The sequence below is a fragment of the Mustelus asterias genome, chromosome 22 (genome assembly GCF_964213995.1).
Source record: "Mustelus asterias chromosome 22, sMusAst1.hap1.1, whole genome shotgun sequence".
NCBI lineage: Eukaryota > Metazoa > Chordata > Chondrichthyes > Carcharhiniformes > Triakidae > Mustelus > Mustelus asterias.
The window spans coordinates 41152811-41174660 of NC_135822.1; positions in this window are offsets into that span (position 1 = coordinate 41152811).

Here is a 21850-nt window from a genome sequence, read left to right on the forward strand (position 1 = left end):
ATCCCGTTTACCAGCATTTAGAATCATAGAAACCCGACAGTCCAGAAAGAGGCCATTCGGCCCATCGAGTCTGCACCGACCACAATCCCACCCAGGCCCCCAGCCCCATATCCCTACATATTTTACCCGCTAGTCCCTCTAATCTACGCATCCCAGGACACTAAGGGGCAATTTTTTAGCATGGCCAATCAACCTAACCCGCACATCTTTGGACTGTGGGAGGAAACCAGAACACCCGGAGGAAACCCACGTAGACACGAGGAGAATGTGCAAACTCCACACAGACAGTCACCCAAGCCGGGAATCAAACTCAGGTCCCTGGAGCTGTGAAGCAGCAGTGCTAACCACTGTGCTACCGTGCCGCCCAAGGCGATTTGAGTGCTTGTTCAGATGCTTCTTACATGTTGTGAGAGTTCCTGCCTCCACCACTCTCAGGCAGCCCGTTCAATATTTCCACCACCCTCTGGGTGAAAAAATGTTTCCTCAGATCCTCTCTAAACCACTTACTCCTCACCTTAAACCTGTGCCCTCAGGTCTTAGACACTGCAATGGGAAAAAGACTTTTAAGTTCTACCCTATCTATGCCCCTTATAATTTTGTATACCTCTATCAGATCTTCGCTCAGCCTCCTCTGCGACAGGGAAAACAAACCCAGTCTATCCACTCTCTCCTCAGCTGAAACTTTCCATCACAGGTAACATCTGGGTGAATCACCACTGCATCCTTCCCAGTGCAATCACATCCTTCCAATAGTGTGACAACCAGAACTGCACACAATATTCCATCTGTTGCCTAACCAATATTTTATAAACTTGTACCAAGACCTCCCTTCTCCTATATTCTATGTCCAGGCTAATGAAGGCAAGCATTCCGTATGCTTTCTTCACCACTCTAGCTACCTCTGCAAGCCACCTTCAGGGATCTATGAACTTGTACACCAAGGTCCCTTTGTTCCTCAATACTCCTCAGAGATCTCCTCCCGTTCATTGCGTATATCCTACCCTTATGCAACCTCCCAAAATGCATCACCTCATAGTTATCAGGATTAAATTCCATCTGCCATTGCTCTGCCCAATTTACCAGCTGAACAATAATAGCCTGTAGCCTCAGACTATCCTCCTCACTATCAACAAAATCACCAATTTTCATTTCATTTGCAAATTTACTAAATATAAATACATTCTATATTTACATCCAAGTTGTTAATGTTTATAACAAACAGCCAGGATCCCAGCACTGATCCCTGTGGTACATTACTGGCCCCAGGCTTCCACAAAAGCAGCCCTCCTACTAACAAGCCAATTTTGGATCCAATTTGCCAACTTGCCTTGGATCCTATGGGCTTTAGCCATCAATGTGGGACCTTGTCAAAGGCCTTGCTGATGTCCATGTAAACCACATCAGCTCCGCTACCCTCATCAATATTTCATAGTTATCTTTTTAAAAAACTCAAGTAAATTTGTTAGACAGGATCTCCCACCAACAAATCCATGCTGACTATCCCTGATCAATCCCTGCCTTTCCAAGTGTTGATTAATCCTGTCCCTCAGTATTTTTCCCAATAATTTCCCCACCACTGATGTTAGACTAACTGACCTGTAATTACCTGGGTTATCCTGACTTCTTGAATAAAGTTACCACATTAACTATTCTCCAGTCATCTGACACTTCACTTGTGGCCAGTGAAGATCTAAATATCTCTGTCAGGGCTCCTGCAATCTCCTCCCTTGCCTCCCATAACAGCCTGGAATACGTCTCATCAGGCCCAGGGGATTTATGCACATCTATGACGACTAAAACATCTAATACATCCTCCTTATTAATCTCAATGTGCTCTAGAACTTCACCGTCCTAAATGAAATCTCCAGCTACAATGTTTTTCTCAGTGAATACAGATGAAAACTATTTATTTAAGACCTCTGGCTGCATGCAAAGATTGCCCCTTTGGTCTCTAATGGACCCCACTCTTTCCCTGCTCAACCTCTTGCTCTTAATATACTTAGAAAATCTCTTAATCTTATCTGCCAATGATATTTCATGGGACTTCTTTGCCCTCCTAATTATCTTTCATAGAATCCCTAGAATGCAGAAGGAGGCCATTCGGTCCATCGAGTATGCACCAACCATGCAGGCCCGATCCCCACAACCCTACTTATTTACCCTAGTAACCCCCTGACACTAAGGAGCAATTTTATCATGGCCAATCTACCGAATCCATACATTTTTGGACTATGGGAGAAAATCGGAGCACCCAGAGGAAACCCATGCAGACATGGGGAAAATGTGCAAACTCCACACAGGCAGTGACCCAAGCCAGGAATCGGACCCGGATCCCAGGTGCAGTGAGGCAGCAGTGCTAACCACTGTGCCACCATGCCACCCGTCATCATTTTGGACATGGCCCAACCTCCTCCAAATGCATGGCTAAACTCTAACCGGTGTCAAAATAGAACATTCAATTGACTTCATGAGGTGGTCTATTTATAGATTATGTAGACTGAGTGGTCATTGGAGAATGTGATGATGCAGCTGCATAGGAGGTCATGCATGGGAGTTATCGCCGGTATCTCGGACGGAGCACAACAGAGCATATCGGATGGCATGATGGCACAGTGGTTAGCACTGCTGTCTCACAGTGCCTCGTATCAGGCAATGGAACCCTGTGCAAGAACCTCTCCGGCTATGTCAAGGGCATCCTGAAACCCATCGTACAAAGAACCCCCAGCTTCTGTTGCGACACTATGGACTTCCTACAGAAACTCAGCACACATGGAGCAGTTGAACCAGGAGCACTCCTCGTCACAATGGATGTCTTGGCACTCTACACCAGCATCCCCCACGACGATGGCATTGCTGCAACTGCCTCAGTGCTCAGCGCCAACAACTGCCAATCTCCAGATGCAATTTTACAACTCATCCGCTTCATCCTGGACCACAACGTCTTCACCTTCAACAACCAGTTCTTCATCCAGACACACAGAACAGCCATGGGGACCAAATTCGCACCTCAATATGTCAACATCTTCATGCACAGGTTCAAACAAGACCTCTTCACCGCACAGGACCTTCAACCGATGTTATACACTAGATATATTAATGACATTTTCTTCCTTTGGATTCACAGCGAACAATCAGTGCAACCATAGAAATCATAGAAATCATAGAAACCCTACAGTACAGAAAGAGGCCATTTGGCCCATTGAGTCTGCACCGACCACAATCCCACCCAGGCCCTACCCCCATATCCCTACATATTTTACCCGCTAATCCCTCTAATCTATGCATCCCAGGACACTAAGGGGCAATTTTAGCATGGCCAATGAACCTAACGCGCACATCTTTGGACTGTGGGAGGAAACCGGAGCACCCGGAGGAAACCCATGCAGACACGAGGAGAATGTGCAAACTCCACACAGACAGTGACCCAAGCCGGGAATCGAACTCAGGTCCCTGGAGCTGTGAAGCAGCAGTGCTAACCACTGTGCTACCGTGCCGCCCCTAACTACAACTACATAATGACATTAACAGGTTCCATCCCACCATCAGACTCACCATGGATTACTCTCCGGAATCGGTTGCATTCTTGGACACACGCATCTCCATTAAGGACGGTCACCTCAGCACCTCACTGTACCGCAAGCCCACGGATAACCTCACGATGCTCCACTTCTCCAGCTTCCACCCTAAACACGTTAAAGAAGCCATCCCCTACGGACAAGCCCTCCGTATACACAGGATCTGCTCGGATGAGGAGGATCGCAACAGACACCTACAGATGCTGAAAGATGCCCTCGTAAAAACAGGATATGGCGCTCGACTCATCGATCGACAGTTCCGACGCGCCACAGCAATAAATCGCACCGACCTCCTCAGAAGACAAACACGGGACACGGCGGACAGAGTACCCTTCGTCGTCCAGTACTTCCCTGGAGCGGAGAAGCTACGACATCTTCTCCGGAGCCTTCAACATGTCATTGATGAAGACGAACATCTGGCCAAGGCCATCCCCACACCCCCACTTCTTGTCTTCAAACAACCGCACAACCTCAAACAGACCATTGTCCGCAGCAAACTACCCAGCCTTCAGGAGAACAGTGACCACGACACCACACAACCCTGCCACAGCAACCTCTGCAAGACGTGCCAGATCATCGACACGGATGCCATCATCTCACGTGAGAACATCATCCACCAGGTACACGGTACATACTCTTGCGACTCGGCCAACGTTGTCTACCTGATACGCTGCAGGAAAGGATGTCCTGAGGCATGGTACATTGGGGAGACCATGCAGACGCTACGACAATGGATGAATGAACACCGCTCGACAATCACCAGGCAGGAGTGATCTCTTCCTGTTGAGGAACACTTCAGCAGTCACAGGCATTCAGCCTCTGATCTTCGGGTAAGCGTTCTCCAAGGCGGCCTTGATGACACATGACAACGCAGAATAGCTGAGCAGAAACTGATAGCCAAGTTCCACACACATGAGGATGACTTCAACCAGGATCTTGGGTTCATGGCACACTATCCGTAACCCCCACGACTTGCCTGGGCTTGCAAAATCTCACTAACTGTCCTGGCTGGAGACAATACACATCTCTTTATCCTGTGCTTAACCCTCTCTCCACTCACATTGTCTGTACCTTTAAGACCTGATTACCTGTAAAGACTCGCATTCCAACCATTATCTTGTAAATTGAGTTTGTGTCTATATATGCCCTGTTTGTGAACACAACTCCCACTCACCTGAAGAAGGAGCGACACTCCGAAAACTTGTGCTACCAAATAAACCTGTTGGACTTTAACCTGGTGTTGTGAGACTTCTTACTGTACAGGGAAGTTCCCAGAGAATTGGAGAATAGCCAATGTTGTTCCTTTGTTTAAGAAGGGTAGCAAGAATAATCCAGATATTTACAGGTAGGTGAGCCTTCCATCAGTGGTAGGGAAATTATTGGAGAGGATTCTTTGAGACAAGATTTACCCCTACTTAGAAATAAATGGATGTATTAGTGAGAGGCAACATGGTTTTGTGAAGGGAAGGTCATGTCTTACTAACTTGATCGAGTTTTTCGAGGAAGTGACGAAGATGATTGATGAGGGTAGGGCAGTGGATGTCGTCTACATGGACTTCGGTAAGGCCCTTGACAAGGTCCCTCATGGCAGACTGGCGCAGAAGGTGAAGTTGCATGGGATCAGAGGTGAGCTGGCAAGGTAGATACAGAGGTAGCTCGGTCAGAGAACACAGAGGGTAGCAGTGGAAAGTTGCGTTTCTGAATGGAGGGCTGTGACAAGTGGCGTTCCTCAGGGATAAGTGCTGGGACCTTTGCTGTTTGTAATATATATAAAAGATTTGGAGGAAAATGTAACTGGTTTGATTAATAAGTTTGCGGACGACACAAAGGTTGGTGGATTTGCAGATAGCGATGAGGACCATCAGAGGATACAGCAGGATATAGATCGGTTGGAGGCTTGGGTGGAGAGATGGCAGATGGAGTTTAATCTGGTCAAATGTGAGGTAATGCATTTTGGAAGGTCTAATACAGATAGGAAATATACAGCAAATGGCAGAATCCTTAAGAGTATTGATAGGCAAAGGGATCTGAGTTTACAGGTACACAAGTCACTGAAAGTGGTAATGCAGGTGGTGAAGGTAGTCAAGAAGGCAAACAGCATGCTTGCCTTCATCGGCTGGGGCATTGAGTTTAAAAATTGGCAAGTCATGTTGCAGCTTTGTAGAACCTTAGTTAGGCCGCACTTGGAATATAGCGTTCAATTCTGGTCGCCACACTACCAGAAAGATGTGGAGGCTTTGGAGAGGGTACAGAAAAGATTTACCAAAATGTTGCCTGGTATGGAGGGCATTAGCTATGAGGAGACGTCTGTAGTAGGGAAAATGCTGGAATCCATTATTAAAGAGGAGATAGCAGGGCATCTGGATAGAAATGGTTCGATCAATCAGACGCAGCATGGATTCATGAGGGGAAAGTCGTGCTTGACGAACATGTTGGATTTTTATGAAGATGTGACTAGGGCGGTTGATGGAGGAGAACCGGTGGATGCGGTGTTTTTGGATTTCCAAAAGGCGTTTGATAAGGTGCCCCATAAAAGGCTGCTGAAGAAGATTAGGGCACACGGAGTTGGGGGTAGTGTGTTAAAGTGGATTGGGGACTGGCTATCCGACAGGAAGCAAAGAGTCGGAATAAATGGGTGTTTTTCCGGTTGGAGGAAGGTAACTAGAGGCGTGCCGCAGGGATCGGTACTCGGGCCGCAACTGTTTACCATTTATATAGATGATCTGGAGGAGGGGACGGAATGTAGGGTAACGAAGTTTGCAGACGACACAAAGATAAGTGGAAAAGTGAATCGTGTGGAGGACGGAGAAGATCTGCAGAGAGATTTGGACAGGCTGAGTGAGTGGGCGAGGATATGGCAAATGGAGTATAACGTTGAGAAATGCGAGGTTATACACTTTGGAGGAAATAATAACAAATGGGATTACTATCTCAATGGAAACAAATTAAAACATGCTACCGTGCAAAGGGACCTGGGGGTCCTTGTGCATGAGACGCAAAAGCCCAGTCTGCAGGTACAACAGGTGATCAAGAAGGCAAATGGGATGTTGGCCTATATTGCGAGGGGGATAGAATATAAAAGCAGGGATGTCTTGATGCACCTGTACAGGGCATTGGTGAGGCCACAGCTGGAATACTGTGTGCAGTATTGGTCCCCTTATATGAGGAAGGATATATTGGCATTGGAGGGAGTGCAGAGAAGGTTCACCAGGTTGATACTGGAGATGAGGGGTTTGGATTATGAGGAGAGGCTGAGGAGATTGGGTTTGTACTCGTTGGAGTTTAGAAGGATGAGGGGGGATCTTATGGAGACTTATAAGATAATGTGGATAGGGTGGAGGCGGAGAGATTCTTTCCACTGAGTAAGGAAGTTAAAACTGGAGGACACAGCCTCAAAATAAAGGGGGGTCGGTTTAAGACAGAGTTGAGGAGGAACTTCTTCTCCCAGAGGGTGGTGAATCTCTGGAATTCTCTGCCCACTGAGGTGGTGGAGGCTACCTCGCTGAATATGTTTAAAGCGCGGATGGATGGATTCCTGATCGGTAAGGGAATTAAGGGTTATGGGGATCAGGCGGGTAAGTGGTACTGATCCACGTCAGATCAGCCATGATCTTATTGAATGGCGGGGCAGGCTCGAGGGGCTAGATGGCCTACTCCTGCTCCTATTTCTTATGTTCTTATGTTCTTATTAGGAGAGTTTGGAGAAAACTGGTTTATTCTCACTGGAACGATGGAGGTTGAGAGGCGACCTGATTGAAGTCTACAAGATTATGAGAGGCGTGGACAGAGTGGATAGCCAGAAGCTTTTTCCCAGGTGGAAGAGTCAATTACTAGGGGGCCCACGTTTAAGGTGCGAGGGGCAAGATTTAAAGGAGATGTACGAGGCAAGTCTTTTACACAGAGGGTGATGGGTGCCTGGAACTCGCTGCTGAGGGAAGTAGTGGAAGCAGATGCGGTAGTGACTTTTAAGGGGCGAATTGACAAATACATGAATAGGATGGGAATAGAGGGATATGGTCCCCGGAGGGGGTGGGGGTTTTAGTTAAGTCGGGGAACATGGTCGGTGCAGGCTTGGAGGGCCGAAAGGCCTGTTCCTGTGCTGTAATTTTCTTTGTTCTTTGTACTTGTGACTCCAGAGCCACAGCAATGTGGTTGGCTCTGAACTGGCCTCCAAGGGCAACTAGGGATGGACAATAAATGCTGGCCAGCCAGCAAAGGCCATGCCCATGAATAAAAAAAAACTGCAAAGACAATCTCACAACATCAAAATCTATACTTCAGGCAGCGCAATGTTTCGATGGCAGAATACCTGGCCTGGCATTGAATAATAGACTGAACTTGATTCAAGATTATGAGTTTCGTTTTGACTTCACCTGTAACTTACCTTAGTGTGCATATGTGTTAGTGAGTATCTTTTCTTCAGTACCCTCGAGAACAATATCATGAAATAAACTAACCTTTTCTTTTTCAGTAAAAAGACTTTGCTGCTGGATTATTTGAAATTGAATTATGTCCACCAAGGGGGACGGACGGACGGACGGACGGACGCACGCACGCACGCACGCACGCACGCACACACCCCGACACACACACACACCCCGACACACACACACACCCCGACACACACACACACCCCGACACACACACACACCCCGACACACACACACACACCCCGACACACACACACACACCCCGACACACACACACACACCCCGACGCACACACACACCCCGACACACACACACACCCCGACACACACACACACCCCGACACACACACACACCCCGACACACACACACACACCCCGACACACACACACACACCCCGACACACACACACACCCCGACACACACACACACACCCCGACACACACACACACACCCCGACACACACACACACACCCCGACACACACACACACACCCCGACACACACACACACACCCCGACACACACACACACACCCCGACACACACACACACCCCGACACACACACACACACCCCGACACACACACCCAACACACACACACCCCGACACACACACCCAACACACACACACCCCGACACACATACCCAACACACACACACACCCCGACACACACACCCAACACACACACACACACCCCGACACACACACACACACCCCGACACACACACCCAACACACACACACACACACCCCGACACACACACCCAACACACACACACACACCCCGACACACACACACACACACCGACACACACACACACCCCGACACACACACACACCCCGACACACACACACACCCCGACACACACACACACCCCGACAGACACACACACACCCCCCGACAGACACACACACACCCCCCGACACACACACACACACACCCCGACACACACACACACACACCCCGACACACACGCACACCCCGACACACACGCACACCCCGACACACACACACACCCCGACAGACACACACACACCCCGACAGACACACACACACCCCCCGACACACACACACACACACCCCGACACACACACACACCCCGACACACACACACACCCCGACACACACACACACACACACCCCGACACACCCCGACACACACACACACACACACCCCGACACACACACACACACCCCGACACACACACACACACACCCCGACACACACACACACACACCCCGACACACACACACACACACCCCGACACACACACACACACCCCGACACACACACACACACCCCGACACACACACACACACCCCGACACACACACACACACCCCGACACACACACACACACCCCGACACACACACACACACCCCGACACACACACACACACCCCGACACACACACACACACACCCCGACACACACACACACACCCCGACACACATACCCAACACACCCCGACACACATACCCAACACACCCCGACACACATACCCAACACACCCCGACACACATACCCAACACACACCGACACACATACCGGACACACACACACACACACCCCGACACACACACCCCGACACACACCCACACACACACCCCGACACACACACACACACCGACACACACACACACACCCCGACACACACACCCCGACACACACACACACCCAACACACATACGCACACACACCCCGACACACACACCCAGACACACATACCCAACACACACACACACACACACACACCCCGACACACATACCCAACACACACACACACACCCCGACACACACACCCAACACACACACACACACACACACACAAACACCCCGACACACACACACACCCTGACACACACACACACACACCCCGACACACACACACACACACCCCGACACACACACACACACACCCCGACACACACACACACACACCCCGACACATACACACACACACCCTGACACACACACCCCGACACACACACACACACACCCCGACACACACACACCCCGACACACACACACACACCCCGACACACACACCCCCCGACACACACACACCCCGACACACACACACCCCGACACACACTCACCCCGACACACACACACCCCGACACACACACACCCCGACACACACACACACACACCCCGACACACACACACACACCCCGACACACACACACACCCCGACACACACACACACACCCCGACACACACACACACACACCCCGACACACACACACCCCGACACACACACACACCCCGACACACACACACACACACCCCGACACACACACACACACACCCCGACACACATACCCCAAACACCCCGACACACATACCCCACACACCCCGACACACACACACACCCCGACACACACACACACCCCGACACACACACACACACCCCGACACACACACACACACCCCGACACACACACACACACCCCGACACACACACACACACCCCGACACACACACAGACACCCCGACGCACACACACACACCCCGACGCACACACACACACCCCGACACACACACACACACACCCCGACACACACACACACACACCCCGACACACACACACACACACACACCCCGACACACACACACACACACACCCCGACACACATACCCAACACACACACACACACACACCCCGACACACATGCCCAACACACACACACACACCCCGACACACACACCCAACACACACACACACACACACCCCGACACACACACCCAACACACACACACACACACCCTGACACACACACACACCCCGACACACATACCCAACACACACACACACACCCCGACACACGCACCCCGACACACACACCCCGACAAACACACACACCCTGACGCACACACACACACCCCGACGCACACACACACACCGCGACGCACACACACACACCGCGACGCACAGACACACACCCCGACACACACACACACCCCGACACACACACACACACCCCGACACACACACACACACCCCGACACACACACACACACACACCCCGACACACACACACACACACCCCGACACACACACACACACCCCGATACACACACACACACCCCGACACACACACACACACACCCCGACACACACACACACACACACCCCGACACACACACACACCCCGACACACACACACACCCCGACACACACACACACCCCGACACACATACCCAACACACACACACACACCCCGACACACATACCCAACACACACACACACCCCGACACACATACCCAACACACACCCCGACACACACGCCCAACACTCACACACACACACCCCGACACACACACACACCCCGACACACACACACACCCCGACGCACACACCCCGACGCACACACACACACCCCGACGCACACACACACACCCCGACGCACACACACACACCCCGACGCACACACACACACCCCGACGCACACACACACACCCCGACGCACACACACACACCCCGACGCACACACACACACCCCGACGCACACACACACACCCCGACGCACACACACACACCCCGACGCACACACACACACCCCGACGCACACACACACACCCCGACGCACCCACACACACCCCGACGGACACACACACACCCCGACGCACACACACACACCCCGACGCACACACACACACCCCGACGCAAACACACACACCCCGACGCACACACACACACCCCGACGCACACACACACACCCCGACGCACACACACACACCCCGACGCACACACACACACACCCCGACACACACACACACACCCCGACACACACACACGACCCCGACACACATACCCGACACACACACACACACCCCGACACACACACACACACCCCGACACACACACACACACCCCGACACACACACACACCCCGACACACACACACACCCCGACACACATACCCGACACACACACACACACCCCGACACACACACACACCCCGACACACACACCCCGACACACACACACACACCCCGACACACACACACACACCCCGACACACACACCCCGACACACACACACACACCCCGACACACACACACACACCCCGACACACACACACACACCCCGACACACACACACACACCCCGACACACACACACACACCCCGACACACACACACACACCCCGACACACACACACACACCCCGACACACACACACACACCCCGACACACGTACCCAACACACCCCGACACACATACCCAACACACCCCGACACACAAACCCAACACACCCCGACACACATACCCAACACACCCTGACACACATACCGGACACACACACACACACACCCCGACACACACACCCCGACACACACCCCGACACACACACACACACCCCGACACACACACACACACCCCGACACACACACACACCCCGACACACACACACACCCCGACACACACACGCACACACACCCCGACACACACACCTAGACACACATACCCAACACACACACACACACACACCCCGACACACATACCCAACACACACACACACACACCCCGACACACACACCCAACACACACACACACACACACACAAACACCCCGACACACACACACACCCTGACACACACACACACACACCCCGACACACACACACACACCCCGACACACACACACACACCCCGACACACACACACACACACCCCGACACATACACACACACACCCCGACACACACACACACACACCCCGACACACACACACACACCCCGACACACACACACACACACACCCCGACACACCCACACCCCGACACACACACACCCCGACACACACACACCCCGACACACACACACCCCGACACACACACACCCCGACACACACACACACACACACACACCCCGACACACACACACACACACCCCGACACACACACACCCCGACACACACACACACCCCGACACACACACACACACACCCCGACACACACACACACACACCCCGACACACATACCCCAAACACCCCGACACACATACCCCACACACCCCGACACACACACAAACCCCGACACACACACACACACCCCGACACACACACACACACCCCGACACACACACACACACCCCGACACACACACACACACCCCGACACACACACACACACCCCGACACACACACACACACCCCGACACACACACACACACACCCCGACACACACACACACACCCCGACACACACACACACACCCCGACACACACACCCCGACACACACACACACACGCACACACACCCCGACACACACACCCAGACACACATACCCAACACATACACACACACACCCCGACACACATACCCAACACACACACACACACCCCGACACACACACCCAACACACACACACACACACAAACACCCCGACACACACACACACCCTGACACACACACACACACACCCCGACACACACACCCCGACACACACACACCCCGACACACACACACACACCCCGACACACACACACCCCGACACACACACACAAACACCCCGACACACACACACCCCGACACACACACACACACACACCCCAACACACACACACACACACCGACACACACACCCCTCGACACACACACACCCCGACACACACACACCCCGACACACACACACCCCGACACACACACACACACACACACACCCCGACACACACACACACACACCCCGACACACACACACACACACCCCGACACACACACACACACACCCCGACACACACACACACCCCGACACACACACACACACCCCGACACACATACCCCACACACCCCGACACACATACCCCACACACCCCGACACACACACACACCCCGACACACACACACACACCCCGACACACACACACACCCCGACACACACACACACCCCGACACACACACACACACCCCGACACACACACACACAACCCGACACACACACACACACCCCGACACACACACACACACCCCGACACACACACACACACCCCGACACACACACACACCCCGACACACACACACACCCCGACACACATACCCAACACACACACACACACACCCCGACACACATACCCAACACACACACACACACCCCGACACACACACCCAACACACACACACACACACACCCCGACACACACACCCAACACACACACACACACACCCTGACACACACACACACCCCGACACACATACCCAACACACACACACACACACCCCGACACACACACCCAACACACACACACACACCCCGACACACACACCCCGACACACACACCCCGACACACACACACACCCCGACGCACACACACACACCCCGACGCACACACACACACCCCGACGCACACACACACACCCCGACACACACACACACACCCCGACACACACACACACACCCCGACACACACACACACACCCCGACACACACACACACACACCCCGACACACACACACACACACACCCCGACACACACACACACACCCCGACACACACACACACACCCCGACACACACACACACACACCCCGACACACATACCCAACACACACACACACACCCCGACACACATACCCAACACACACACACACCCCGACACACATACCCAACACACACACACACACCCCGACACACACACCCAACACACACACACACACCCTGACACACACACACACCCCGACACACACACACACCCCGACACACACACCCCGACACACACACACACACCCCGACACACACACCCCGACGCACACACACACACCCCGACGCACACACACACACCCCGACACACACACCCCGACGCACACACACACACCCCGACGCCCACACACACACCCCGACGCCCACACACACACCCCGACGCCCACACACACACCCCGACACACACACACACACCCCGACACACACACACACACCCCGACACACACACACACACCCCGACACACACACACACACCCCGACACACACACACACACCCCGACACACACACACACTTCGACACACACACACACACCCCGACACACTTACCCAACACACCCCGACACACATACCCAACACACCCCGACACACATACCCAACACACCCCGACACACATACCCAACACACCCCGACCCACATACCCGACACACCCCGACACACATACCCGACACACACACACACACACCCCGACACACACACACACACCCCGACACACACACACCCCGACACACACACACACACCCCGACACACACACATACACACCCCGACACACACACACACACCCCGACACACACACACACACCCCGACACACACACACACCCAACACACATACGCACACACAACCCGACACACACACCCAGACACACATACCCAACACACACACACACACCCCGACACACATACCCAACACACACACACACACCCCGACACACACACCCAACACACACACACACACACACAAACACCCCGACACACACACCCTGACACACACACACACCCCGACACACACACCCCGACACACACACACACACACCCCGACACACACACACACACACCCCGACACACACACACACACACCCCGACACACACACACACCCCGACACACACACACACACCCCGACACACACACCCCCCGACACACACACACCCCGACACACACACACCCCGACACACACACACACACCCCGACACACACACACACACACCCCGACACACACACACACACCCCGACACACATACCCCACACACCCCGACACACATACCCCACACACCCCGACACACACACACACCCCGACACACACACACACACCCCGACACACACACACACACCCCGACACACACACACACACCCCGGCACACACACACACACCCCGACACACACACACACACCCCGACACACACACACACACCCCGACACACACACACACACCCCGACACACACACACACACCCCGACACACACACACACACCCCGACACACACACACACACCCCGACACACACACACACACCCCGACATACACACACACACCCCGACACACACACACACACCCCGACACACACACACACACGACACACACACACACCCCGACACACATTCCCAACACACACACACACACACACCCCGACACACATACCCAACACACACACACAAACCCCGACACACACACCCAACACACACACACACACACCCCGACACACACACCCAACACACACACACACACACCCCGACACACATACCCAACACACACACACACGCTCACCCCGACACACACACCCCGACACACACACCCCGACACACACACCCCGACACACACACCCCGACACACACACACACCCCGACGCACACACACACACCCCGACGCACACACACACACCCCGACGCACACACACACACCCCGACGCACACACACACACCCCGACGCACACACACACACCCCGACGCACTCACACACACCCCGACGCACACACACACACACCCCGACACACACACCCACACACCGACACAAACACACACACCCCGACACACACACACACGCCGACACACACACACACACCCCGACACACACACACGCACACACCGACACACACACGCACACCCCGACACACACACGCACACCCCGACACACACACACACCCCGACACACACACACACACACCCCGACACACACACACACACACCCCGACACACACACCCCGACACACACCCACACACACACCCCGACACACACACACACACCGACACACACACACACACCCCGACACACACACCCCGACACACACACACACCCAACACACATACGCACACACACCCCGACACACACACCCAGACACACATACCCAACACACACACACACACACACACACCCCGACACACATACCCAACACACACACACACACCCCGACACACACACCCAACACACACACACACACACACACACAAACACCCCGACACACACACACACCCTGACACACACACACACACACCCCGACACACACACACACACACCCCGACACACACACACACACACCCCGACACACACACACACACACCCCGACACATACACACACACACCCTGACACACACACCCCGACACACACACACACACACCCCGACACACACACACACACACACCCCGACACACACACACACACCCCGACACACACACCCCCCGACACACACACACCCCGACACACACACACCCCGACACACACTCACCCCGACACACACACACCCCGACACACACACACCCCGACACACACACACACACACCCCGACACACACACACACACCCCGACACACACACACACCCCGACACACACACACACACCCCGACACACACACACACACACCCCGACACACACACACCCCGACACACACACACACCCCGACACACACACACACACACCCCGACACACACACACACACACCCCGACACACATACCCCAAACACCCCGACACACATACCCCACACACCCCGACACACACACACACCCCGACACACACACACACCCCGACACACACACACACACCCCGACACACACACACACACCCCGACACACACACACACACCCCGACACACACACACACACCCCGACACACACACAGACACCCCGACGCACACACACACACCCCGACGCACACACACACACCCCGACACACACACACACACACCCCGACACACACACACACACACCCCGACACACACACACACACACACACCCCGACACACACACACACACACACCCCGACACACATACCCAACACACACACACACACACACCCCGACACACATGCCCAACACACACACACACACCCCGACACACACACCCAACACACACACACACACACACCCCGACACACACACCCAACACACACACACACACACCCTGACACACACACACACCCCGACACACATACCCAACACACACACACACACCCCGACACACGCACCCCGACACACACACCCCGACAAACACACACACCCTGACGCACACACACACACCCCGACGCACACACACACACCGCGACGCACACACACACACCGCGACGCACAGACACACACCCCGACACACACACACACCCCGACACACACACACACACCCCGACACACACACACACACCCCGACACACACACACACACACACCCCGACACACACACACACACACCCCGACACACACACACACACCCCGATACACACACACACACCCCGACACACACACACACACACCCCGACACACACACACACACACACCCCGACACACACACACACCCCGACACACACACACACCCCGACACACACACACACCCCGACACACATACCCAACACACACACACACACCCCGACACACATACCCAACACACACACACACCCCGACACACATACCCAACACACACCCCGACACACACGCCCAACACTCACACACACACACCCCGACACACACACACACCCCGACACACACACACACCCCGACGCACACACCCCGACGCACACACACACACCCCGACGCACACACACACACCCCGACGCACACACACACACCCCGACGCACACACACACACCCCGACGCACACACACACACCCCGACGCACACACACACACCCCGACGCACACACACACACCCCGACGCACACACACACACCCCGACGCACACACACACACCCCGACGCACACACACACACCCCGACGCACCCACACACACCCCGACGGACACACACACACCCCGACGCACACACACACACCCCGACGCACACACACACACCCCGACGCAAACACACACACCCCGACGCACACACACACACCCCGACGCACACACACACACCCCGACGCACACACACACACCCCGACGCACACACACACACACCCCGACACACACACACACACCCCGACACACACACACACCCCGACACACATACCCGACACACACACACACACCCCGACACACACACACACACCCCGACACACACACACACACCCCGACACACACACACACCCCGACACACACACACACCCCGACACACACACCACCCCGACACACATACCCGACACACACACACACACCCCGACACACACACACACCCCGACACACACACCCCGACACACACACACACACCCCGACACACACACACACACCCCGACACACACACCCCGACACACACACACACACCCCGACACACACACACACACCCCGACACACACACACACACCCCGACACACACACACACACCCCGACACACACACACACACCCCGACACACACACACACACCCCGACACACACACACACACCCCGACACACACACACACACCCCGACACACGTACCCAACACACCCCGACACACATACCCAACACACCCCGACACACAAACCCAACACACCCCGACACACATACCCAACACACCCTGACACACATACCGGACACACACACACACACACCCCGACACACACACCCCGACACACACCCCGACACACACACACACACCCCGACACACACACACACACCCCGACACACACACACACCCCGACACACACACACACCCCGACACACACACGCACACACACCCCGACACACACACCTAGACACACATACCCAACACACACACACACACACACCCCGACACACATACCCAACACACACACACACACACCCCGACACACACACCCAACACACACACACACACACACACAAACACCCCGACACACACACACACCCTGACACACACACACACACACCCCGACACACACACACACACCCCGACACACACACACACACCCCGACACACACACACACACACCCCGACACATACACACACACACCCCGACACACACACACACACACCCCGACACACACACACACACCCCGACACACACACACACACACACCCCGACACACCCACACCCCGACACACACACACCCCGACACACACACACCCCGACACACACACACCCCGACACACACACACCCCGACACACACACACACACACACACACCCCGACACACACACACACACACCCCGACACACACACACCCCGACACACACACACACCCCGACACACACACACACACACCCCGACACACACACACACACACCCCGACACACATACCCCAAACACCCCGACACACATACCCCACACACCCCGACACACACACAAACCCCGACACACACACACACACCCCGACACACACACACACACCCCGACACACACACACACACCCCGACACACACACACACACCCCGACACACACACACACACCCCGACACACACACACACACCCCGACACACACACACACACACCCCGACACACACACACACACCCCGACACACACACACACACCCCGACACACACACCCCGACACACACACACACACGCACACACACCCCGACACACACACCCAGACACACATACCCAACACATACACACACACACCCCGACACACATACCCAACACACACACACACACCCCGACACACACACCCAACACACACACACACACACAAACACCCCGACACACACACACACCCTGACACACACACACACACACCCCGACACACACACCCCGACACACACACACCCCGACACACACACACACACCCCGACACACACACACCCCGACACACACACACAAACACCCCGACACACACACACCCCGACACACACACACACACACACCCCAACACACACACACACACACCGACACACACACCCCTCGACACACACACACCCCGACACACACACACCCCGACACACACACACCCCGACACACACACACACACACACACACCCCGACACACACACACACACACCCCGACACACACACACACACACCCCGACACACACACACACACACCCCGACACACACACACACCCCGACACACACACACACACCCCGACACACATACCCCACACACCCCGACACACATACCCCACACACCCCGACACACACACACACCCCGACACACACACACACACCCCGACACACACACACACCCCGACACACACACACACCCCGACACACACACACACACCCCGACACACACACACACAACCCGACACACACACACACACCCCGACACACACACACACACCCCGACACACACACACACACCCCGACACACACACACACCCCGACACACACACACACCCCGACACACATACCCAACACACACACACACACACCCCGACACACATACCCAACACACACACACACACCCCGACACACACACCCAACACACACACACACACACACCCCGACACACACACCCAACACACACACACACACACCCTGACACACACACACACCCCGACACACATACCCAACACACACACACACACACCCCGACACACACACCCAACACACACACACACACCCCGACACACACACCCCGACACACACACCCCGACACACACACACACCCCGACGCACACACACACACCCCGACGCACACACACACACCCCGACGCACACACACACACCCCGACACACACACACACACCCCGACACACACACACACACCCCGACACACACACACACACCCCGACACACACACACACACACCCCGACACACACACACACACACACCCCGACACACACACACACACCCCGACACACACACACACACCCCGACACACACACACACACACCCCGACACACATACCCAACACACACACACACACCCCGACACACATACCCAACACACACACACACCCCGACACACATACCCAACACACACACACACACCCCGACACACACACCCAACACACACACACACACCCTGACACACACACACACCCCGACACACACACACACCCCGACACACACACCCCGACACACACACACACACCCCGACACACACACCCCGACGCACA